Source organism: Stenella coeruleoalba (genome assembly GCF_951394435.1).
Source record: "Stenella coeruleoalba genome assembly, chromosome: 17".
NCBI classification, from domain to species: Eukaryota; Metazoa; Chordata; class Mammalia; order Artiodactyla; family Delphinidae; genus Stenella; species Stenella coeruleoalba.
Genome location: NC_137163.1, coordinates 47,123,937 through 47,151,632, shown reverse-complemented (window position 1 = coordinate 47,151,632; position 27,696 = coordinate 47,123,937). Strand labels below are relative to the sequence as shown.

The 27,696-nt window shown below is 38.1% G+C and overlaps 1 protein-coding gene and 1 pseudogene across 2 annotated transcripts in view; both read left to right on the top strand.

Moving 5' to 3' along the window:
* Window positions 1-5,891, top strand: part of LOC307176365 (uncharacterized protein) — a gene marked incomplete at its 5' end in the record, with an annotated part of 91,721 nt that extends 85,830 nt beyond the window's left edge. Inside the window, 2 exons of the mRNA XM_079902404.1 lie at window positions 2,432-2,576; window positions 3,346-5,891. The remainder of the gene's footprint in view (window positions 1-2,431; window positions 2,577-3,345) is intronic.
* On the top strand, window positions 5,582-27,608 carry LOC307176364 (ferritin light chain-like; annotated as a pseudogene). Its single transcript has 2 exons — window positions 5,582-5,610; window positions 26,914-27,608. The product of its transcript is annotated as a ferritin light chain-like (transcript).
* The last annotated feature ends 88 nt before the right edge of the window (window positions 27,609-27,696 follow it).

Here is a 27,696-nt window from a genome sequence, read left to right as displayed (position 1 = left end):
ATTCAACCAACCACAGCTCATGTAGTACTGTATTACTTATTGAAAAAAAAATCCATGTATAAGTGGATCTGTGCAGTTCAAACCCAGGTTGTCCAAAGGGCAACTGTAATGTCATTCAGATTCTCTACAACTTGTCATATCCCAAGTCTGGTATTCACTGAAGAACCACCAAGACTACCAAGAAAAGGAGAATTAGAATAAAAAACAAAACAGAATCAGAATCATAGATGACCTAAACATTAAAGATCTTACATATTTTGGTAAATATTATCAAGTTCAAGAAAATAGATGACAAGGTGAAGAATTTAACTTGACAACTAGAAACTATAAACTGATTGAAGTTGAACTGATAGAATTAAAAATTATATGAAATTTAAAACTCGGTAGTGGATTGGACACAGGTAAAGAGAGGTAAGTGAACTGGAAGATAGAGTAGTAACAATATTAAGACTAAAGCACGGGAAACGAAAAGAATAAAAAGTACACATAAGCTCATTTGAGACATATGGGCCACAGTAAACATTTTTATCATATGTATAAACTGGAGTCCAAAGAAAAAAGGAGACAGAGATTGGGATGAAAACAATATTTCAGAAATATTAACAGCTGAGAGTTCTCTAAAACTAAAAGGAATATATGGAGCCATAAATTCAATAAGCACTAAAAAAGCGCAACAAGAACAAATACAAAGAAAACCACACCTAAGATCACCACAGTACAATTCAGAACAGCAAAGAAAAGCATGACATCTTAAAAGCAGCCCGATGAAAAAGAGAGAGATTACTTTCAAAGGAACAATAGGATTAAGATTACAGCTTACTTCTCAGTGAAACTGAATGGATACTAGAAAATAATGGAATAACATTTTTAAGTGCTAAAGAAAAGAACTGCCCATTGGGAATTGTAGAGGCAGAGAAAATGTTGTTTGGAAGGAAAGATGCAATAAGGAAATTTGCAGACAAACAAAATTTAGAAAATATTTTCTCATCAGAACTGACTGAATTAAATTATAAAGGGAGACCTGCAGGCAGAAGGAAGATTATCACAGATGAAAATAAGGACTTTATAAAGAATTATGTATAACAGAAAGGATAAATAAGTGGATAAACCTAAATAAAATCTAACAACACAAAAGGGTAATAATAAAATATATCAAAAATTAGAATGCATTAAAACAAATGGAAGAGGAAAAAGTAGTAAAAGAAATTTAAGATCTCAGCATTGCTTGAGAAGCAGTAAAAGAGCTAATAAGTCATGGTACATGTGTAACTGCTATTTATGTAAAAGTAACAAGCTAATACAAGGGAAAATGGAATTTGAAGAAATCTCAAAGGAAGAAATAAGAGCAAAAGGAACATAACAAGGTGGGACAAATAGTAAACAAGGAGTATACGGTCTGTAAGAAAATACATTAACTGTAAATAAATTAAAGGACAAGGATTATTGAAACAAACAAAAAACCTAATTCTATGCCACCTACAAGAGACAAGAGTCAGATTGAAAATGAAAGGATTCAACAATTATGGCATAACAACAATAAGCAAAATTGAAGAAGATTTTTTAATGTTAACATAGATTTGAAAGCAAAAAGTATCACTGGCGATAAGGCAGGATAATAAAACCCACTGTTACTTTACAAGGAATATATTATAAATCTAAACTTCAATGCAATATATGAAGGGAAATTCCAAAAATCTAAGTAGAAATAGAAAAATCTAAATTACCTAGATCAGTAACATAGAACCACAACAATAAATCAGCAGATTATAGAAGATCTGAATACCATCATTAAAAACTTCGGCCTGAATTTACATAAAACACCGCACCAACAATGATGGAATATATATATCACGCAGAAATTTTTAGGTGCACGTGGCACATTTATAAAATTGACTATATTCTGGTTATAAAACAAGTTTCCGAATAAGCGAGAAATTTAAAACTATATAACCAATATTTTACCGAATACTTGGATATTAAAAACATACTTCTGATCATTATGTAGGTCAAAGATAAAGTTGCAATGGGAATTAGAATTTTATTAATTCAATGATAATGAAAATATGCCATAACAAAACCTGTGGGTTGCAAATAAAGCTGTGGTCACAGAGAAGTTTATGTATTCCAGTTATACTCTCTAAATATAAAAGGGAAAGGAATAAAGCAACTAGAAGATAACCTATCACCCTGAGGTAGGCAGCTCCTGAACTGTACCTGTTGGGGAAGGCAGGGCAGAACTTCAGGAGGCCAGCTGGGAGCACGGTGAACACCATCTCAGGAGCAGTCTCCAAGAAAGAGAATTTAATGTACAAAGGGATAACTAATATATATTTAAGAGCTAGCACCTGACCCTTCTTAAGGATGACTTATGTTGCTGGGGAAAAAATAAGAAGTGCTCGATGTAGAAGGTGAATAGCTTTATAATTCCCAGGAGAATCTTGGTACCAGGACCACACAATGAAGAACTTGGGAGTCCCCATGGCTAATCCAGCAGAGAGAAAAGGAGGAACAGAGATGCGAGAGAAAATAAAGGGAACTCTTGGTGCAATTCTGTGCTGCTGCAGGCCCAAGTCCAGGTATGTGCTCTCTATCTCCACATCTTAAATAAAAGCCACCATGTTCCTCAGTCTTTCAGGTACTTAGAATTTCTCTTTAGAACCTGAAAATGGGGTCACGTTTCCTGTCTGCATTGCTAGAGTACAAAATAGAGGCAGGATGTTTGAAATAGTTCTCCATCTGGCAGAGGAGGCCTTGAAGCTGTGAGCCACTCACTGCAAACCAGCAGGACATGAAGGATTCTTGAGCAGATCTGAAGCTACTGGGAGGCCTTTGAGGAGTTAAATCCCATAGTAAATACTGTACCTTCAATGGCCCCTTCTCCCTCTCTGTCCAGCCTTCCTCCACTCCCGTGGGGGCCCAAAGGGGTTAAATGAGCACTCTTTGACTTGTACTTGGTGGTCCCAGAACTTGACGTGGGCTTGGAGACTTCCATGAAAAGTCTGCCTTCCATCTACTGGCTTGGGTTTCTTGGGCTCTCTGCTCCAGGCTAATCCCTTCAACCTGCTTTTTCCATTTCTGCCAATAATCCCCCTCTCCAGACCTTCCTAATGCTCTTCTGGGGCAGGGGGGAGACTTACTGAGGGCAATGTTTATTTCTAGAGGGAGAGGTGACCACATGACTTCACAGTGGTCGTCCCCTTGATTATTCAGTTTCTGTCTAGATTAGTCGTGGGTGTTTGTACACCCCAGCCTCACCCCCAGGAGGCTTTAGAACACTGTCCTTATCAGCACTGAGCCTCTCTCTAGCCTCCTTCCCTCTCTCTCCTTACCCATCTTTACCCACAGACTCGCAGGCTTTCTGGACCTCTGAGGAAGATAAGCACTTCACAGAACCTCTGCTACAGAACCAAACATACTGAAATGACTCTTTACGAAGATACTGAAACAACAGAAAAAGAATACATGACGATTGTTTCTCCTGAGGGTTCACTTACCTAGGGGGCCTTTAGCAAACTTTGACTGATAAATCTAACCTTTCCTTCCTTGGCAATAGTTGATCACACTGTGAGGAAAACAAGTTAGAGAATGGAAAAATAATATTTGGATTTCAACGAAATAATAAAGATGCAGGGACTATCTTTGACTTTTGCAAGGTGAGAAGACAGTTTACATTTTGATTATTTGATGGCAGGAATCCCTTTTAAAACAGGGCCAGTCTGCATGATGCATTTAAAAACCAACCTTTTCAAATATATCCATAACCCCCATAAGATTTCTTGATTTCTCTGGGGTCAAATAAACCATCACTTCTCACAGTGGTGCCCTGTATATGAAAGTGATAAACATAACCTGGAAGCAAGGCAATGGCTAAAACTATGGAGCTGGTAGCCATTCGCTGAAAGGATCTTTTGCTTTTAATTCATTGCATAAAATGCTAATGTCCAAATTCAGGCAGGTAGATCTTACCAACCATCAAGAGCTTCAGCCCTGCTAACAGCTAAGTATGCACTTTTAAACCCTACTTTGACTGCTCCAGAAACTTACTGGGTTTCATTAATGCCTCTGTTACTATTTCCTTTGTGTCGTTTTCTTTTTCTTTAAAAACATAGCTGTGTGATCCTGGGGAAGTTATATTATTTCCTTGAGACTTGGTTGCCTTCTCTGTGAATATCTGGGTATAATTTTAGTATTGCTCAATAGAATTTTTGGTGATAATGAAAATATTCTATATCTGTACCGTGCAGTGCAGTATTCAATAGCTACATGGAGCTAATAAACATCTTTGGAATATGGCAAATGCAACTGAGGAACTGATTTTTTAACCTTATTTTTAAATTTGTTTAAATATAAATAATGCCATGTGGCTAGCATCTGTTGACAGTACAGATCTACATAATATTTTAAGGACACTCTCCACTCAAAAACTCTACCATTCATTAACTCAACCTAAATATTTTTGCCCTCTGACAAACAAAAAATAATGTATGCTTCCCTTGAAATTATCTGTCAAGACCTTTATCAGTTTGGGGACATTATATTCTTAAAATTCACTTTGCTTTATGAAACTGTAATAATGCTGGAGTTTCCTGCCCTTGGTACCGCCTTTGTGATGATGGGAAATATTGTGGATGATCAAGGACCATTTCAAGAGATCATGGAGAGAAACCTCCTTCTGGATTTAATTTCATTATGAGGATGTCAAAATGCTAAATTACTTAAAATAAAACCCATACCGTTTTTATGCTAAGTTATATTCTACATGTAGCTGGAAAAATGTTAAAAAGATTTTTAAAGAACTGCACATCTGTTTTTGAAGCTGATTTGGCTGTTCAAGGCTTGTTAGCACTTTATCCATCTCAGTGCTATTTCACTTAGTAAACAAATGCAGTTGCCATAATTGCTGCATATGTGTCTGTGTTCCCTTCTAGGCTATATGTTTTTGAAGTTAGAAACTATATTTATATCACAGCGCCTATGTATAGCACAATATCCATTGCTAATTCAGATTGTGTTTTAAGATAGGAGGCAAAATGTAAGACTTTTATTATAGTCATAAACATCTAGCAAACCAACCAGAAAATAAAAGCGAACTTTCAGTTGGTTGGCCGAGAACAAAAGAACGAAGAATACCTAGTGCAAAACCATATCTCTAATAACTACTGTTGAATTTAGAGCACACACATGCTAAAAAATATCTTATCAAAGATTTGAGGTTGGACCAGAAAAAATTATATCAGAAGTGAAAATAATCATGTGGTCTGACCAGCGTGTATCACACAAAGTAAGTGTAAACTATATATAAAGTAGATAGACTACGAGGTCCTACTGTATAGCACAGGCAACTATATTCAATACCTTGTAATAACCTATAATGGAAAAGGATCTGAAAAAGAAATACATATATCTGAATCACTTGGCTGTACACCTGAAACACAACATTGTCAATCAACTATACTTCAAGTAAAACAAAACAAAAGAAAAAACTAAGTGTAAAGGGAAGTATAGTTTTATAAATTCCCCTCTGATATCCAATGGACCAACTGAAAGACAACAGAAACTACAACTATCTAGGAGACAGGACATGGCCGGCAAACAAGGCCGTTACCCTCGGTAACGGTCATACCTGCCAAAAAATATACAGACTAGCCTGCATTCATGAATACACAGGCATTCTTCATTTATCTGGCATTGTTAGGCAATGAGGTATTGTATGTTAGGAGAAGTTTTTTTAAAATGACAAATTTAAGAGGAGTTATTTTAACCTTCACTCGGTAATTTTTTTCTAAAATTAAGAAATGTATCTACTGGTGTATCTAATGTTTCCTTGATAACTCGGGGTCATCAGTTCAATCAACGTTTGCATGAATAATGCGAATGGAAACAAGACAGGCATGCTTACTGAAACTGAAAATGACATACCAATGGCTGGAATAACTGATGAGAGAGCAAGAAAAAAGCAAAACTGAAAACAAACCGTGATCAAGAAACAATCAGTCAAGTTCTGACTTTCTGTACTTAGTTTCAAAAAGAGATACCACAAATCCCAGTGAGAGACTCCAGCATCATCAGCTGTCTTTCTCCTTTGTTTCCACCTTCCTTTCCTTTTCCTTCTACCCTAGATTGTTCCAGGAAGTGTTTATAGCTCCTTCCAAGACAAATTCTAATACTTGCTTTCTCTCACACAAACTTCACAATATGTCCATGTGATAAATGGTGTGGAGGTAAAAGAGAATTCATCACAGGCACATCTCCTATGAAAATAAAATTAGAAACTAGCTTCTAAACATGAAGAGAGAAGGGCGTGGTGTCAGGCACTAATTTCCTTGTGAATTCCTCTCCATTTCTAATAGACGTTTTTCTTTACCAACATCCCTTTTTATTTGTGTCCCATTCCAGACTGCTCCACTCCGCCCATCATCATCTTGTAAAATACATTCACACTCTTTTGTAACCCTACTTATTTTCCCATTAAATAATCAATCATAGAACTGTCAGAATTAAATATAGAGTGAAATTAAAATACTGGAGTCACTTGGAGGGTTTAGCAGCTCCACCAGAAAATACTGGGCATGGATTTAAAAGAGGCTGCGTGGGACTTGCTCTTGTCCAAGTTCTTTCTCAAGAAGTATCTGAAATAAGCCTAAATTCAGAGTTAATCAGACTGGCCTGCTTTCTCTGGTGGACTGAAATTCATTGCTCTTTCCCCTCAACTCCGATGTCAGTGGCACTTTCCGGAGATGAGGTGGACTTCTCTGCCTACTGCAGAAGCTCAGTTCCCCCCGGGTCCACTCCCTGTCTGAATCCCACACTTGAGGCCAGATGCCAGCCTTCCCAGAACATTCGTGGCCTCATTTCAGTTTTTGACCTGCTCAGATTGAGTCCCTCTAGACTCTTTCTCAGCTGGAAACCTGATCTTCCACCCCTTTCCCTAACCTCGATGGTTACCTTCCCTCATTAGGCCTCAGGTGCTTTAGCTATAAAATGATACAGTTGCCCTTAATTCTAAAGTCTTCTTTCTAAAGCGCTACAATGTGGTGGCTCCTTGAAAATGTTTCTCTTTGCTGGTTTTAATTTTGTAGAGAATTAAAAGCACAGCTACTCTAAAAGACAGTAAGTTGCATTGGATAAGGAAAATGTGCTTTTGTAGTTAGATTAACAGGGATGGAAGACGACTTAGTATGTTTTAAGGTACTCATGATACGTTCTCGTGAGAGTCGGGGGAAGAAGGGGAAGAGAGTTAATAAAATACCAAACGATTGTGACAAATTAAGTTCACCAAGATGTAGCTGATTAGTTACTACTTGAATAAGCCACACAAATCCAATTCAAGTTGTCCTTTATTTTTCTAAGAAGGATCCCAATGAACTGAGTCCCATGTTCAGTAACTCCACGTTCAATGACTTAGTCTTTAAACACTGTTATGTTGCTGGAAGCAGAAATATTGCCCATCAGTCCTAATTGATGTTTAGCTATCACGCACATTTGAAATAAATTTATTACTTTGACTGGTCTCAGTGTAATACATTCCAAAGGGGCAAAGAGCACACGAAAAGTTATGGAGTCTCCATCTTCTACACTAAAGTGTGCAATAAATTACATATTATTTGGCCGTGAAATTCACAAGCCATAGAAACCACGCCATTAGCAGTGTATACAGTGGTAAAGAGCAGGTAATGAGAATGATATAAAACCAAACAGACTGCTTACGTTGGCACTGCTGCCAATAAAGCAATCATTAAATGCATTCATATGCATCTACGCTAGGTAAGCTCTTTGAGGGCAATTGCTATGAATTCTACATACCTGTCAGGATACTATATATAGCCCACTTTCTATGCCCTTTATTCAAAGACGCTGAGAAAGGGTTACTCTGGGTAAATCCAGACCTTTTCTCAATATAGAATTTGGTCAACATGCGTTCTGAACAGCAAAATTTCACAGTATTTTCCTACACTAATTGTCACCTCAGCAAATGCAGGATTAAGTATAATGGATTATAAGAAGTTAGAAAGGAAAGATGGAAGAAAAGAAGGAAGGTAGAAAAAAGGTGGGTATGGAGTACTTCAACATTTATGTAAAGAGTGGACCTAAAACTACCCTGAGGTTACTGTGAATTATTAGCATATGCTATAGAAACTTAAATGAAAAAATAAAAAAACCCAGCAAGGGAAACTCAAAGATTCTCTGTTTTTTCACTTTACTGCATATACACGTCCATCTTAAACAATCTATATGCTTATATCCAACAAGAGAGCATTGTTTTGCAAGGCTATTTGGGTTCTATCAGCATGTAAAGGTCGGACAACTCAACTTTAGCAGAGTTAGGCCTCAGGTGAATAATTGCTTCTTTCAGGTTGCGAGCATTTGAATTTTCCAGAAATGTTTCCCAAAATATGAAAACTAAAAGAAGGGTCCTAGGACAGCGTCCTTTAGAAGTTTTATATAGTATCAAGGCTTTTGGAGGAAGAGAATCCTTTTCGATTATCAACACAATGATTCCAAGCAGGTCAATTTTTGCTGAGAATATTATATAACAGAACCCATTTCACCTCCATTATACTGACAATGATCTTCCTTACTTCAACCTTGTGCTTCTTAGTAAAGTTGAAAATACTGAGCCAAGAACAGACAGTGACAATGCCAGAGACTCAGATGTACCTATAGGTGCCTTCAGACAACATCAGCCACCCAGGCTAAAGTCCTGGTTTAAAACATCCCAACATGAATGAATCTCAAAAACCATATGCTGAGCAAGTGAAGCCAGATCAAAAGGGCACCCACTGTATTATTCAACTTACATGAAATTCTAAACTGGGCAAAAGTCATCTCTAAAGATAAAAAACAGATCCGTGGTTGCCTTGGGGTGGGAGATGGGGATATTTTTGCAAAAGCCTGGGAGGAAACTTTCTAGGGTTTTAGAATTGTTATCTGTCTTTATGGGGGTGGTAGTTATACAAATGTATACATTAATTAAAAGTCACTGAACCGTTGACTAAAAATGTCTGCATTTTATTGTATGTAAATGATACCTTAATAGGGTTGATTACAAAATAAACCAAAACCAAAACAAAGCAGAAGAAAAACCTCTCAAGACCTCAAAGGAAATACACTGTTTTCTTCCAGGGTACCAGATTGGAAATGAGGCATTGGTCTGTTCTACCCTCAGATTATCCCTAGGATTATCTAGTCTATTTTAAAGCACTAGAGTCCCCTATCAGGAAAACTCACCCCATGTTTAATTACTTTGATTTCTTCTGTGCCTCTTCTCCCAACACAGTGAAGCCATTCACGGAAGAAAAACCACCTTTTTCCAACTTTGCATCACCACATATTCTTTCTAAAGCTATTATTTATGTAATAAAATTTGGCTACACTTTGTAAAAATCTAGCTTTTTGAGCCTTACAAATCTTAACAGTTAACCTATTGCCTCCACTGGAATTTGGAAAAAAAATTATTTTGAAAACGAATAGCTGAGAATTCACATTTTTGCTTTTTGTGATTTTCTGTTCCCCTAAGAGAGAAGTGAGTAGGAATGAGAAACACATACATAAAGAAAAAAAATTATCTTGCTGCCTTTGCATGGTTATAATTTATAGGAGGCCCTTTTCAACAATAATCTATTATCAGAATCAATAAAATATAATCTCCATGAAGGCCAGGCCAGGATATTTGTCTCTTTTTCAGCAGATTGCAATACAAACCACATTCATGGATATGCTTCTTGATGATCTTTGTAATACTGTAACAGTTGCCCATTTCCTCATGCCTCTTCACCTTAACTTCAACCTGGTTTCTCACTAATGACCTCACATTTCCTTCTCTATCACTTGGTTGTGGGCCTCTTTTCCGACTCCAACTCGCATTTCACTCTGGCACCAAAGGAAGACTCACACCTTCCTGCTTTTTAGTGATACCTCCAGGTCATTACCATATTGTGATCACCCTGCAGAATAGCCAAACAATTGTTATTTCAGAGCCATCTGACAGTTTGTAGTTCTAAAAATTAACTAAGGACCGCATTTGTCAAAAATATCCTAGTTTAAGATTTTGGTAATACAGCAACAGTCATTCCGAAGTCATTTATGACAATCAGTGTGGGAAGCACCCTCCTTCAGGAAGATCCTTTGCCATACAATACTCTTTCCCTGTCTGGTAATAAGGAAGCACAGCCGTGGAAAGTAACCTTTTGTGGAAAGAAATACTTGGCTTCGAGAAGGCTTGCAGTTCATACATTTTTCTTGAATTAGATTCCCCATTAATTACTTTATCCACAGAGAGGTAATTATCAGAGTTATGTAAGCAATTAAGGAGATGCTACTCCACATTCTTTCAGCTTGTTGACCTTTCTCACTTTATTTCATGTGGCTATCTGAAACATCAGTGATTTACATATCTTTTTTTTTTTAACAGATTTCTGTGTGTGTGTGTCCCCATGATGAAAACATCATTAAAGTAAAATATCATGAATAGACTCTTAAGAAGCAGAGTCTACTTAAAGTCCTAGAAAATATGAAAGCACTAATATTCATGGACAACTCTACACTCTGAAAGTTACTCCAAATTTTGTTGATGTCTCTTTTGTCTAGGAGTTTTTCAAATTTTCTACCATGATCATTTGTTAGTTTTATAATTACATAATAAAGGCATTACATCATACAATCTTTTGTTATCCATTGCACTTTTAAAACCATTCCTTTCCTTGTCCTCAGCAGATATGTCATGGATTATTAGTACACAAGCAAAGACTTTCAACGTAACAGTACTTTATAGTGAGAAGAACTATACTGAGCTATCTCTATCCTAAGACAATGCACCAGGAAAGCACTAGGAATTCTTAAGCACTAGGAATACAGAGATGATCAAGGGGCAAGTTCCTTGCCTTCGAGTATACATGATCATTATAGCAAATGCTTAAATAGCGCTTAGTATATAACTCACCACAGCAGTCTTATTATCCTCCTTTTTAATAGGTGAGCAGAGGAAGCCACAGGGAAGTCACAGGGTAAAGCCAGAATTTGAACCTAGGTAGACTAGTACACTCCACGGCTTTAACTACTACATTAAAAAAATATATATGTATAAGTTATATATATAACTCCAAGTATTCCAAAGTTACAAAACACTTATCTACCAAAACTCAAAAAGGAGCACACAAACTTGCATAGAAAATAAACATGTAAAAGTTCATAAAGAAACCACAGTATAACCTGCTCCACATAATATATTGACTGCAGTGTCCTTGGCCTCTCCCATCCTTAGGTAGCTGGAAATTACAACAAAATAATACTTTTCACCTTTGGAAGCCACACCATCTCTCATACCCACCAACCAATTACTTCCTTAGAGAGAATAGGAAATTAACCTGAATATCATAAATATATATATATATATATATAGCATTAGTGATGTAGAATCTTTGTTTAAAGACAATAACTTCAATAGCAGAGGGAACGTTACCACTGCAGGCTTCCGATAACCTCTATATTTCTCAGATTTCATGCTAAATCATATAATGCCATATTGTGTCTGAAGCTATTTTTTCAATAGTCCATTTTCTTAAATGGACGAACAAAGCCATAAATACTGTGAACATTTTGGCTCCCAATACCTAAAGCCATTCTGATTATGCCTGGGTGATCATGGGGACGTCATCGGAACTACCAGAGGACTGGCTGAAATACCAGTGTTCTGGCCAGCTTACAAATTAGAAATTATACAGAATCCAATTTTATTTTTTTGTTAAGTAATTCCTATGAGGCTTTTGGGATGTCAGTGTAAAGTCCTTTCATGTGTAATCTTTTTCCATTAGATAGGGAACAATGCCAATCCCCGTCATAAATACTTTCACAACCTGACACTGAAAATCCATTGCAGGGCATACGACCTGCAAATAGGATGTGAATCACACACATCCACTCATTCAGATAATCCACAAATATTCATTTTTAAGTCTACTATATGCCAATAATGTACCGGCCTCTCAGATGCTAGACCATGCTAAATGCTGAAACAGACATACTCAGTTCGGGCCCTCCTGGAACTTACTACCTACAGAAGTGACTTCATTGTAAACGGTCAGGTCTCAGCCAATGCTATTATCATCAGCAGGTGACCAAATGATACAGCTTGCTTTCTAAACAAGCTCCACACTCCTTCCTTTCAACATTTTTGCTTTCCTTCAAGGCACATAATCCAGTGGTCAGTTTCTCCCACTTAGTGAGGTTTGGGGAAAAGGTACCCAGTGAACAATTCCTTGTGGCCTCACTCTTTCCTCATACTCTCCTCTGTGCTCTTGAGCTAAAGAGACCTGGATTAAAGTCAGTTGTTCTAAGCTTATTATTTTAAAATACGGCTGCTCCTGCTTTGAGGATTTCCACTGGACCAACACAGCAGCAAAGCAGCACTGAATCAGAAGCAGGTAAATTTCAAAATGACAGCTCTAAACATATCCACTCTCCTTTTGTTCTCCTCCTATCCCTTTGCTCTGAACACCTCTGCCCTGAGGCTTTGCCTTTACCCTTCTCTGATTACTGCTCCAAAAGGGTTTCCAAGAGCAGGGAGTATTTATGGTTTCATTTGCTCCCAAGTCCGTGGTGGAAAAGGATGTTTGCTTCCTGATTCTTAGTAATTCTACACTCACATCATTAACACAAAAATCATCATTAAAAAAAAAATTTCCTCAGCTTCATATTTCTTCTGGGCCAACACTGAAAGAATATTTTCAAAGAAACAATATCCTCTCTCCTTTGCTCTTCTGAGTTTCACGTTCTTACCTCCAGTCTCATTTTCAACCCTTATTACGGGATGCATCACAAAAACAGAAGAAAGTTCTTTGTGCTTTCCTGTACCAGCTAATTATTCTAATTTGTTCTGTCTCTACCGAACAGAATGCGAAATCAACACAAAGGCTGATTATGCGACCTCTTCCAAGGGAATGGTCTGAGAGTTGTCTATTTACTAATGAAGCTCGGTGTGTATTAAGGGTTGACTGAAGCAATCATCAGGAATTTTCATCCCTTAAATTAGTCTTTTCTACCAGATGCACATCTTTCATTTCGGATAATATAACTTTTAAGTTCAGGATACAACTGGACAAAAGAAAAAAAGGTAACCAACACAACATTTGCAGTAATAACACAGTAACAGCTATCCTTCCCTGAGGAATTCAGCTTACTTTATGGACACAATTTAGTACACACTCATAAGAAAGTTAACAAAGCCCAAAACCACTTCACCTTAGCGTAGAGAGGTAAAGGTCAGAAATTATTACTGCCAGACCCAGCAGACAATGGCACCTACCGGAAAGAGCACAGGACAGGAAAACCTGGAAGCCTGTGTTCCAGTTTCGGTTATTCCTGTAAGCATTAGTACGATCTGAGTGAACTCAGCCTGCCCTGCTTTTTCCGTTTATAAAAACCTACATCATCCTCTCAGTAGAATGAAATGCCACATCTGAAAAGTTGCAGATCTCTTTAGGAAAGAAGCAAAACTCATGCTTTCCAACCAAAATGGAATAATTCAGTCAATGGAGACTTAATAAAAATCTGCCATAAAGCAATTGTTTACTTGAAATCTATCTTTTGTGGTATATTTATTGGGGTAAGGAGTGTAAGCAAATCATAATCAGAGTTACCGATTATTCCAGAAATCAAGGTCATTGAGTTCAGATTCCAACTTTGACCCTGACCCAGGCTTACAGAGATGTAAGATGTCCCAATACCTCATATCCACCATACATGGGAGAAACAAGGTATGCAGACAGATCCTCTTATAAATATCCCATATGTAGTGGTTTTAATACAGGGTCTCAGATTCATTGCCATTCTTCGCATCCAGATGTGGGCATTTTCCCTTGAATTTAGGCAGGCTTTCCATTGGCTTCAAACAATAAAGCAGGGGTCAGTAAATTATGGCTGGTGGGCCAAGTCTAGGCCTCTACCAGCTTTTATAAATGAAGCTTTATTGGAACACAGCCATGTTCCTTAGTATATGTATTGTTTGTGTCTGTTTTCACATCACAGCAGCAGAGCTAAGTAGTTGCAAAAGAGACTGTATGGCTTGTAAAGCCTAAAATATTGACTGTCTGACACTTTATGGAAAAAGGTCTCCAACGCCTGCAATAGTATATAATGAAATTGATGCTATGTAACATCTAAGACTAGGTCATAAAAGGTCATGCAGCTTTTGCATGATTCTCGTGGAATGCTTCAACCCTGGACACTCATTCTCTTGGAATACTCTATCTTGAATCCTAACTACCACGTTATGAGAAGTCCAAGCCACCTGGGCAGCCATCTATAGGCACTCCAGTCAACAGTCCTTGTTGGGCCCAGTCTTCAAGGGCCAGACATGTGAATTAAAATTATCTAGATGATTCCAGCTCCAGCCATCCGAATCCTCATGAGCTGAGGTTTCAGATATCAGTCATGGAGTAGAGACAAGCCATCTCCTCTGTGTACTGTTTGAACTGCTGACCCACAAAATCTGGGCACATATTAAAATTTTTGTTTATTTCACCACTAAGTTTGGACTTCTTTATTATGTAGCAATAGATAACTATAGCACTGTGTCTGTACACAGGATATCTACATTTCACAGAGCACAGATTTTTAGATGTGAATGTTGACTGCTCAATTTCTAAGAAGAACGTATACACACACATAGGTACAAAATGTTTATGCATATGTAAATATTAGACCTATATAAACTAATCTATATTATCCATAAAATGAGGGGGCCTTGATAATGGCTAACATTATTTTTCGGTATTTATTGTGTTCCAAGAACTGATAAATTCTTGCATTGTATGAATTTTCTCTTTCACCCTCATAGCAACTCCCTGAGAGAAGTAATGGTATCTCTATTTTATAGATGAGAAAACTGAGGCAAAAACAGATAACATGCTCAAGAGTACTCAACAAGTAAATTTTAGAGTCAACATTTGAACCCAGGTTCTCAAGTTTTAGATCCCTTACTCATGCTCACCAAGCTATATACTGAGGAAGGGGATGAAAGCTGACGCCATTACCTCATGCTCAAGAAGTTAGACAGAAACTTAGCAGGTATGGTTGAAAGAAGACAGGACTTGGAGTCATAAGTCCAGAGGCTGAGTTATGAGATGAATTCTCCTCTCATCTAGATATAGGTTTGTTTTTAGAAAATGAAGAAGATCACTGCATATTTTGATTGTTAATTTCTGTACTTAATGATTACCAAAGAATGGACTTTTACCAGGGAGCTATTTTGCAATGACATAAATTATTGATTCAAACTCAAACCTTTATTATAAATTATTGATTCAAAATCAAATCTTTATTAAGTCTCCCTTGCATCAGAAGTTTTTCCCACTCTTCATTTCTTTGAAACCCTTTCCTGTCTACTCTTGGCCAAAGCTTGAAGCCTAATTTAACACTTGGAAATAAAATAATGAAATAGTCATAACACAGCAATTCCAATGCCTACTGAAATGGAAGCTCTAAATAATTTTTCAGATAATTTAGGAAATTAAAAATATTTACATCATAGATGCAAAGACAGAAGTTACTTGTGTAATAAATGGTGAGACAAAAAGTTTCTGGTCAAGTAGATTTGTTTATATATGATCACTAATCTGAGTTCTACCCCTGTGCTAAAACCCAGTGACAGGTTGCATACAGCTTCTAAAGGGATAGTTCAGTGCATTGGGTCAAATTCATGCCATAAAATGTGGTATTAGTAGTAGTACTAGAAGACAGAGTGACTGTCTTCTTTGGGACATAGATGAAGACCCCAAGATAGACAATATCAAGGACAAATTATGTAGAATAAGATATTATCTCAGTCCTTGGAACATGTCATGCAGGATAGAACAAGAAGTAGATTTATTATCAAGTACATGAAGCCAGAGACAGTAAGCAATGAGTGGTAGTTGGTTAAAATAGACAGGTTTTAGAAGTAGAGGCACGGATGTAGAAAACAAACTTAGGGTTACCAGGGGATTGTGGCAGGGAGGCTAAATTGGGAGATTGGGACTGAAATATACACACTACTATACATGAAATAGATAACTAGTAAGAACCTGCTCTTCTTATTAGCCCAGGGAACTCCATTCAGTACTCTGTAATGGGCTATTTGGAAAAGACTCCAAAAAAAAAATAAAAGTGGGGCTTCCCTGGTGGCACAGTGGTTGAGAGTCTGCCTGCTGATGCAGGGGACACGGGTTCGTGCCCCGGTCCGTGAAGATCCCACATGCCGTGGAGCGGCTGGGCCCGTGAGCCATGGCCGCTGAGCCTGCGCGTCTGGAGCCTGTGCTCCACAACGGGAAAGGCCACAACAGTGAGAGGCCCGCGTACTGAAAAAAGAAAACAAAAAAGTGGATATATATACATGTATAACTGATTCACTTTGCTGTACACCTGAAACTAACACAACACTGTACATCAACTATACTCCAATAAAAATTTTTTTAAAAAATAGGTTTTAAGAACCATAGTCAGGGAGCAGTGTGGATTGGAAAGACCTGGCAAGAAAAATTTCTGCATCCTCAGACAATGCTCCCCAAGCTGGCTATTGCAAGGGTGAGCATTTAAGAGATCTTTGACCTAAGGAGGACATGAGATTAACAATCTATCCCAATGTGCATGAATTATTCTCCTCGGTGCTATCAGAAATCAGATGGCATCCTAGAGCAGGGGTCAGCAGATCTTTTTTGTAAAGGGTCAGATAGTAAATATTTTGGATTTTCTGTACCATACGTCTGCATTACAACTGCCCATCTGCTGCTGTAGCACAGAAACAGCCATGCACAATACGTTAATGAATGGATGCGGTGTGTTCAAGCCAAACGTTATGTACAAAACCAGGAGTCAAGCAAGATCTGATCAGTGGGCCAGAGTGTGTGGACGCCAGTTCTGGGTCAGTGTTCACAGCTGAATGAGTCATGAGGCCTTAAGTTCCAGTTCTCATTGTACTACTTTCTACCTGGGTGAACTTGGGTTCATCCTTTTATTTATATGGGCCACTGTATTAGTCAAGGTTCTCCAGAAAAACAGAACCAACAGCATGTGTATACAATGTGCCCATATATACTGACAGATATAGATCTAGATATCGATATTGATATCTAGATCTATATCCATATCTATATAAAGATAGAGAAAGAGAGAGAGAGATTTTAAACAATTGGTTCACACAATAATAGAGGCTTGGTAAATTCAAAAGCTGCAGATTAGGCTGTCTAGAAACTCTAGGAAGAGTTGCAGTTCAATTTCTGTAAGTCTTCTGGCAGAATTCCTTTTTGCGACAGGGAGGTCAGTCTTTATTAAGAGCTTCACCTGATTGGATGAAGCCCATGCATATTATGGAGGATAATCTGCTTTACTCAAAGTCCACCACAAATTTAGTTATGAATTTCATCCCAAAACACCATCATAGGGACTACCCTGGTGGCACAGTGGTTAAGAATCCGCCTGCCAATGCAGGGGACACGGGATTGAGCCCTGGTCTGGGAAGATCTCACATGCCGTGGAGCAACTAAGCCCATGCACCACAGCTACTGAGCCCGTGCACCTAGCGCCCATGCTCTGCAACAAGAGAAGCCACCGCAATGAGAAGCCCGCACACCACAACAAAGAGTAGCCCTCGCTTGCTGCAAATAGAGAAAGCCCACGTGCAGCAACGAAGACCCAATGCAGCCAAAAATATAAATAAATAAAACATAAAAATTTTAAAAAACACAAAAACACCATCACAGAAATATCCAGAATAATATTTGACCAAATAACTGGGCATGGTGGCCCAGACAAATTGACATGGAAAATTCACCACCTAAGCCATAGTTTTGTCACCTTTTACTGAGAAATATGACTTTTCTGAGCTATTTTGATACCTAGAAGATACCTTCTAGAGGTAACACCCTCAGTATTTTACATGGTAGGCAGTAGAGGGAATGAGCCCATTTGCCCAGTCATATGACACCTGAAGGATAAAATTCTGTCTTCTCTCTCCAATCCACAAGGATGAATGCCAAAAATACATCACTTATATCTGCTTTAGCTAACATAGGATAGGTCTGGAACAGACCTATGCTCCCAGTAAGTCTCATGAAATGCTGTTTCATTAAGGAGAGACTTTACTTGCTAAGATTAGAAGCAAAAGAGGGTGGTGGATGAAAAACTGCCCAAGGATATAAGCTCATGCAAGGAAGCAGGAGAGAGAATGGGTATCCGAAGATGTGTGCTCTGAGCCAACACTAATTCCACAGCATCAGGTTATAATTCAGGCAGCCCAACCGCTGGGGGTTTTTTCCCCTTCTTCTTTTCCCCCAAAGAGGGACAAGCATACTGACAAAGGAAGAGCATCAGTCACCACAGATAAATTCCTTTTCAGAGGTGATTTCGCAAATGATTTGGCTCAGTGTAGACTATGATTTGGCTCCCCAAACCATAAGCTAGAGCATTTCATTCCAGGTCCCTCCTCAAATATCCATGATAGGTAAATCTCTGGCATCAAGTAGGTCTTGAAGTCTCCCTAGGTGATTATAATATGCAACCAGGGCTGAGAATCTGGAGATGTAGAGCAAACTTAAATTGAACTTTAGTTAAACAGTAAAACAAGCTCTGACTCTACTGGCTGGAGCTAGACAAGGGATATGGATTTAGTGGGATGAGAAGATAAAGGACACCAGGGAGTAAATCAAATGCTTTACACCTGTGCTTAGCTAATTGTTACTCAGATAATTCAGACAATCTTACAGCACCTGAACCCTGAAATTCCTTAGTTCTGTTTAAAAAAAGGGAACTCTTCAAGTAACTGAACTCTGAGAATCATGCCAATCATAAAGAAAAAGAAGAAATCTTATTTTTTGAATTAGTTGATTTCATATATACTGTTTCACTTTCATGATATTAACTAGTTATCTTTCTTTCCATTTTATGTTTGAGGAAAGTAAGGCTTTAAAGTCTCAGTAATTTTCTCAAGGTCACTTGTTAAGGGTGTGGTAGGCAGCATAATGGCTCCTAAAAATGCCCTCACCCTAATCCCTAGAACCCAATAATATGTTACCTTACATGGTAAAGAGGACTTTGCAGATATGACTGAAGTTATAGGCCTTGAGATAGAAAGATTATCCTGGATTACCTCATGGAACAAATCTAATTGCATGAGTCCTTAAAAGCAGAAAACCATTCCCAACTGTAGAAAGAGAAAGAGAGAGATGTCCTAATAGAAGCAGAATCAGAGAGATGCAACATTTGGGGTTTTGTAGGTGGAGAAAGGGGACTCTGAGTCAAGGACTACAAGTGATCGCTGGAAGCGGATAAAGTCCAGGGAACAGAAACACCCCTAAGAGCCTCCAGAAAAGAATGTAGCTCTGCCAACACTTTTTTTTCTTTTTTAACCATCTTTATTGGAGTATAATTGCTTTACAATGGCGTGTTAGTTTCTGCTTCATAACAAAGTGAATCAGCTATACATATACATATATCCCCATATCTCCTCCCTCTTGCATCTCCCTCCCACCCTCCCTTCCCTATCCCACACATCTAGGTGGACACAAAGCACAGAGCTGATCTCCCTGTGCTTTGTGGCTGCTTCCCACTAGCTAGCTCTTTTACATTTGGTAGTGTATATATGTCCATGCCACTCTCTCACTTCATCCCAGATTACCCTTCCCCATCCCTGTGTCCTCAAGTCCACTCTCTATGGCTGCGTCTTTATTCCTGCCCTGCCCCTAGGTTCTTCATAACCATTTTTTCTTTTTTTTTTAGATTCCATATATATGTGTTAGCATATGGTATTTGTTTTTCTCTTTCTGACTTACTTCACTCTGTATGACAGTCTCTAGGTCAATCCACCTCACTACAAATAACTCAATTTCATTTCTTTTTATGGCTGAGTAATATTCCATTGTATATATGTGCCACATCTTTATCCATTCATCCATCGATCCTGCCAACACTTTTACTTTACTCAATTGAGACCAATGTCAGACTTGTAAGGTAATAAATTTACATTGCTTTGAGTCACTAAATTTGGGATAATTTGTATGAAAGCAATAAAAAAAAATACAGAGGTCCTACAAGAGCCAGGCTATATATTTATACTTAAGTATTTCTGAAATGAATTTAACCTTGTGATTGACAGCAGCAGCAGTAGCAGCTTCCAAGGGATCCCACCACACACCTGAGGCAAAAGGAGCCTAATACAAAGCAGTGACAGCAGCAGGTCACTGCCCCACACTTGGGGTAGAGGGGGACTTGATCTACTGTAGCAGCAGCATAGCCTGAATGGGAACCCATCCTCCTGTGGCACTAGTCCCATCAACATTAGTCTAATCTGCTAGCATCTGCTGTGCCAACAGGCCCAACATATACAAACCCCCCAACTCAGTAGCATTAAGTGAGCCAGGCTCAGTGTTTCCTGAAACTCATATCCAGTTGCACTGGAAATCCAAGATATCACCTACTGTTATGAAAACATAAACAATAACAGAAGACTGGGAACTTCAGAAAGAAAAGGGGAACAATGGAATGGGTGAAAACAAATGGGGTAAATATAAGAGACTATCATTAGCCTCATGAGTTTCTTAAATTCTATATGATGGTCAAAGCAAAAATGATGACACCATCTGATGGGGTTCTCAATGTAGAGAAAGGAAATACTACAGAAAATCATACTTTAAAACTGGGGAATATTAAGAGACCTAAATGGAAGTAAAATTTTGAAACTTCACTTGAAGTAATGAAACACTGATTCCAGTAGGCTATGATAAGTTACATATGTATACTGTAATGCCAAAAGCAACCACTAAGAAAACTATACAAACAGTATACACAAATGATTATAAATGAATTAAATTAAAATGGACTTATTAAAAAATGTTTAAGTAACCCACAAGAAGGAAAAATAAGGGAAACACAGGATTGAGAAACTAAGGTAAAAGACAAAACAAAAAATAACATGGTAGACCAAATCTTTGACATGGCAATAATTACATTAACGGTAAATGATCTAAATAACCAAGTCAAAGACAGAGATTGGAAGAGTAGATTAAAAAATCGCAAGCATGATCCAACTATATACTGTCTATAAGAAGCTTACTTTAAACATCATGATATAGGTAGTTCAAAGTAAAAGGATGAAAATGATATATCATGTGAACATTAATCAGAAAAAGCAGGAATGGCTATATTAATATCAGATAAAGTAGACTTCAGAGCAAAGGAAATTATTAGGGGCAAAGAGGGTCATTACATAAAGATAACAGGAATAATCCACCTAGATGACCTAGTGATACTAAATGTGTGTGCACCAAACAACAGAACTTCAAAATGCATGAAGCAAACACTGAAAAAGGTAAAAGGAGAAAGTTTTAAATCCACAATTATTATTTGAGACTTCAACACAGCAATTTATACAACTACCAGAGAGAAAAATCAGCAAGGATATGGAAGAACTGAAAACATCATCAATCAACAGGATATAACTGACATTTAAAGAACACACTCAGTAAGAGCAGAATACATATTCAAGTGTCCATGGAACATTCACTCATATACCATATACTGGGCGATAAAAAAACATTAGCAGATTTAAAAGAATTAAAATCATAGAGAGTATGTTCTCTAGCCATAATGGAATCAGACTAGAAATCAATAAGAGAAAGACAACAGGAAAATCTTCAATCACATGAAAACTAAACATCACACTTCCAAATAACTCATGGGTAAAAAAGACAGCATCAAGGGAAAAAATTTTAAATGTATAGAATAAAAGAAAATGGAGATATAACAGATCAAAGTTTGCGGAATGAAGTGAAAGCAACGCTGAAAGGGAAGTTTATAGCACTAAATTGGGAAAGAAAATATTTCAAAGCAATAATCTAATTTTCTATATTAAAATAGTAAAAAAGGAAGAGGAAAAAACACTAAACAAGCAGAAAGAAGGAAATAATAAAGATGAAACAGAAATCCATGAAACTGAAAACAGGAAAATAGGGGGGGAAATCAATGAAACAAAAGGCTGGTTCTTTGAAATAAGCAATCTAACCAATAAAGATCTAGAAAGACTGACAAAGATTAAACAGAGAGATGGCACAAATCACAGATATCAGAAATGCAACCAGGGATACCATGACATATCCTGCAGGTTAATGAGGGACAAGTTACTATGAACAAGTCTACACTAGAAATTCAAAAATGTAGATGAAATGGGCCAATGTTTCTACACCCAAAACTACCAAAACTCAGCCAAGATGAAATAGATAATCTCAACTTTCCTGTAACCATTAGAAATACTGGTTTTTCATTTAAAAACTCCCAAAAGAAATGTTCAGGCTTAGATGTTTCACTTTTACCCAAGACTTAAAGAATTAACACCAATTTTACATGATTTGATAAGAAATAGAAGTAGAGGGAACAGTTTCTAATTAATTTTATGAAGCCAGTATTACCTTGATACCAAAACCAGACAGGGATAGTATAGAAAGAAGAAACCTACAGACCAATATTTTTTATGAAATTGGCTGAAAAACCCTCAGCCAAATATTAGCAAATTAAATCCAGAAATATATGAAAAGAATAATATACCATGACCAAGTGGGATTTATTCCAGTTATGCAAAGTTGGTTAAATATTGGAAAATTAAACAGTGTAATCCACCATATCCAATAGATTAAGGGGGAAAAGTCATGTGATCCTATCCATTAATGCAGAGAAAGCATCTGACAAAATCCAATCCCATTCATGATTTTAAAAAAAGAAGAAAAAAAACTCCAAGCAAACTAGGAATAGAAAAGGAGCATACTGAAACTCATAAAGATGATCTACAAACAACCTATACCGACATTATATTTAACTGTGAAAGACTGGATGCTTTCTCTGTAAGCTCAGAAACAAGGCACCGATATCTGCTCTCACCACTTTTATTAAATATATCACTGGAGGTTCTAGTAAGAAAATAAAGCAAAAATAAATAAATACATAAATTTAAAAGTTAAATTTTTTAAAAGTTTATTTAAAAGATAAAAGGACTATTCCTACTACGTTGCATAGGAAGGAACATATCCTACTGAATGTTGAATAGTAATATATCCTATTATACTGAATAAGGAAAAGTAAAACTGTCTGTATCTGAAGATGAGATGATAATCTAAATGGAGAAAATACCAAGGAATCCACAAAAAGCTTGAGAAATAATATTAGTTTGTAAATGATTTAGAGTACAAGATCACCACAATTTTATCAAATTATATATTAATAACAAATGTGTAGAAGCTTAAATAAGACTATGTGATGCCATTTACAACTGACCTAAATAAATACTTAAATATAAGCCCAATAAGACATTTATAGGACCTCTAGACTGAAAATTACAAAATGCTGATGAAGAAAAATTTTTAAGTCCCAAACAAATAGGGAGACACACCTTGTTCATGGATTAGAAAACACAACATGATAAAGATGTCAATTCTCCCCAAGTTAAGAGGCTTAACACAATTACTCTTAAAATGCCCTCAAGGTTTTTGTGGACATAGACAAGCTTATTCTAAGATTTATATGGTAAGAAGAGGCTGAAGAATAGCTAAAACAACTTGTAAAGGAAGGTGAAAATGGGAGGAATTAATCTACCCAATTTCAAGATTTTGCAGTAATGATGGAGGGTAGATACATAGATCAATGGAATGGAATAGAGAACCCAGAAATAGACTGACATCAATACATATAACTTGTTTTTGACAGCAGTGCAAAAGCTATCAAGGAAGAATAGACTTTTCAAAAAATGGTACTGAAACAGTTGGACATCCCTCGACAAAAACAAACAAAAAATGAACCTTAACCTCCACACCTTACACAAAAATTAAATCAAAGTGGATCATAATCTTAAATGTAAAATCAGAGCATTTTTAGGAAAAAAATAGGAGAAAATGTTTGGCATCTAGAACTAGGGGAATAATTCTTAGACTTGACACCAAAAGTATGATCAATAAAGGCAAAAACTGATAAATTGGATCTCATCAAAATGAGTTAAAAATGCTTCATAGAAGATCCTTTTAAGTGGATGAAAACTCAAATTACACAGTAGGAAAACATATTTGAAAATCCCATATGAGACAAATGACTTGTATCTATAATATACAAAGAACTCTCCAAACAACTTAAAAAAATCCAACTAGAAAATAGGCAGAAGACAGGAACAGACATTTCATGGAAGAGAATATACACACGGCAAAGGAGCACATGAAAAGATGCTCAGCATCATTAGCCATTAGGGAAATGCAAATTAAGACCATAATGAGATGTCAGAGAGTAACTAAAATTAAAGTATAGTGACAACATCAAATGCTGGCGAGTACATAGAAAAATTATATCACATCACTGGTGGGAAAATAAAATGGTTTAGCCACTCTGATCAACAGCTTGACAGTCTCTTTTAATCCTAAAAGTAGATTCACCCTACAACGCAGTAATTGTACTCTTGAGCATTTATCCAAAAGAAACAAAAACTTAATTAAGTTCCCACAGAAACTTACACATAAATGTTCATAGCAGTTTTATTTATAATAGCCAAAAACTGGCAACTACCCAAATGTCTTTCGGTGGATGAATGTTGAAACAAATTGTGATAAAATCTTATGATAGAATACTACCGAGCAACAAAAAGGAACAAATTATTAATATATGCAAAAATTGAAATGAACTTCAAGGGAATGATGCCGAGGGAAAAATTTTGAAAAGCCGATCTCCGAAGATTAAGTAATTCATGATTATGTTTACATATTATTCTTAAAATAACAAAACCGTGGAGATGGAGAACAGATTAGAAGTTGCCAAGGGTTAGAGATGGGGGTAGAAGGTACAGCGGGGGAACTCTGTGAGGTTTTTGTGGTTCCAGTACAAATAATACAGCAATCTTGGTTTTAATCCCTAAAGATTTCTAAAAGCAATTCCTAATAAGAGGTGTCCAGATATTTAGCAATGGCAGATTAGAGGTATAGCTCCCCAACAGAACAACTTCAAAAGAGAACATACTAATTCAATGCATATGTTAATTTCAAAAAAAAAGGCCAGTCACAATACTTAGATGGTATATATCTTAACTATATTATTCTAAGTATCCACCTATACCAGATGGACTAGCAAGATTTTCTGTACATTCAACCTTATTTAAGACAGTAAATCTTATAATAAGACAGTTAAAAGAAAAAGAAAAAAAAACAAACCTCAGGTACAGTTGGATATTCTCATAGGAAGATGAGGTGAAAATATGCAGCAGCGGTTCAAAAGCTTAAGCAGTGGCACCTAAATTTGGTTGTGCATTAGAATCATCTGAAGCACTTTTTAAAAACCCTCACACTGACGGTTGGTCATCGTAGACCAATAAAATCATTTTAAATCTCCTCAGACGATGCCAATGTCTAGCCAGAACTGAGAACCAGCGGACTAAGCAGAAGGGGATGTTTCTACAAAGATCTCTTAACAATAAGTCCTTTCACCCAATCAGATTTACCTCCCCGCAAAGGGCTAAAGAACGCTAGTGTTGTCCATACTTGCTTAGCTTTAATTAGCACTTGTGACTCGCCCAAAACCTAGATCATGTTTCCCCTAAATTTCATGTTATTCCCTACGTTTTTCAAACCCAGGGCTAAGGGGTTTGCCAGGATGAGATTTTAAGTGCTCACACAGGGGAAGTCCCTGGCAAACCAGGACAGCGGTCCCTCTACATTGAAATGTAAAGCATCCTAAATAACCCTGCCACTGCTCCCAGATCCTAGTCTGTGCCAACCAGTGGAGAAAAGGCATTCTCCATTACTACCACGGCAAATGCTGCTGTATTTGCCTTGGCTGGTCCCTATCTTTTCCAGGCACCACTCCCCTTCACCTGCTGGTGGACGCTTTGGCCAGCTGACAATGCAGATATTTTCAAACTTTAAGGTGAATAAAAATCATCTGGAGGGCCTGTTATAACAGAGATCACTGAGCCCCACCAGAGCTGCTGATTCCATAGGGCTGGGACAGGGCCCTAAAACTTGAATATCTGACACATTATCAGGGGACGCTGGTAAAACTGGTCAGGTTGTTACCGAATGCAGGTTCGTGTGTCTGAAGCACAGTGAGGCCAAACAAACCTAAAGGTTGGAGTCTGGAGCAGAGAAAGGTTTATTGCAGGATCGAGCAAGGAGAGGGGTGGCCCGAGTTCCAAAACACCCTGAAATCTCCAAAGGATTTCAGCAAAGCATGTTTAAAGGCCAGGTGAGGGAGGGACGTCCCAGGGAATGTGATCAGCTCGTGCACAATCCTCTGATTGGTTGATGTGGAGGCCACAGGGCAGGTAACATTATCCATCCTTAGGTGCCAGAAGGTCTGGGGGCTACGCGCTCATGATCATCAAGGAGTTAATTTCTTCCATTGGGTGGTGGTTTTTAGCATCTGAAAACTCAAGAAATATGCCTGAGATACTATTATCTGAGTACTTCAGAGAGGAACTACAGCAGAGGATATGGGGGATGGGTCTGCCCTAGGAAGGCCCCATAGGGTACTGCTTGGTTACAAGGTGACCATACTTTGAGAACCACTGCTCTAGTGGCTTGGAATGTTCAGAAGGTAATGGAAGAATCCCTTCCCAGGTCTAGATTCTAGTATCGCCAGCTATTTTGGTGGGGGGAAGGGTAAGTTTTGTCCTTGCTTGGACTTCTTGTTCATTTATATCAAAGCCTATTTGAGGCAGTGCGCTCGGCAGTCCTGCAGTTCTGTCTTTTGCTTCAACAGTGTTTGGAATGAACAGACCCAGGGACGCTCCTTGCTCCAGCCCCCGACCACCCTCCAACCTTTCTTCCTGTCGCAACCTTTGGAATCAGCCACTCAGCTATCCTCAGCCTCCAGGACAGGCCAACACCGTTTTTTGAGCTTAGCTCCTTCTCACTGATCAACCACGAGTTCCCAGGTTCGTCAGAATTATTCCATCGAGGTGGAGGCCGCCGTCCACCGCCTGTTCAACATGCATCTGGGGACACTTACCTCTCTCTGAGCTTCTATTTCGACAGCAACAATGGGACTCTGGACAGTGTGGGCCACATTTTTCGCCAACTGGCTGAGGAGAAGTGTGAGGGCGCCCAGCATCTCTTGAAAATGCAAAACCACTGCTGTGGCCGCGCCCTCTTCCAGGATGCGCGGAAGCCTTCTCAAGATGAGTGGGGTAAAACCCAGGACGCTGTGGAAGCCGCCATTCTTAGGGAGAAGAGCCTGCACCAGGCACTGTCAGATCTGCGCGCCCTGGGTTCCGCCCGCGCAGGCTCCCACCTCTGTGACTTCCTGGAGAGCCGCTTCCTGGAGGAGCAGGTGAAACTCATCAAGAAGATGGGCGACCACCTGACCAACCTCCGCAGGCTGGCTGGTCCGCAGGCTGTGCTGGGCGAGTATCTCTTTGAAAGGCTCACCCTCGAGCACAAACAGGAGTCTCTGAAGTCCAGCGGCCTCTGAGGAGCCCCTCTGGCATCAGAGCTTCTGCCTGAAGCCCTGCTCTGCAGCTACTAGGCAGCTTTGTAACCGCCCTGGAGCCCTCTCCCAAGCCTTGGACCAAATGGAAACAATAACGCTTTTTGCAGAAGGAAAAAAAAAAGCCTATTTGAAACACAAACAGAATAAAGAGGAAAAAAAGAAATATATATATATATATGTATATATATATATATTCATGTTTCTTTTCCTTTTTTTAAAAAT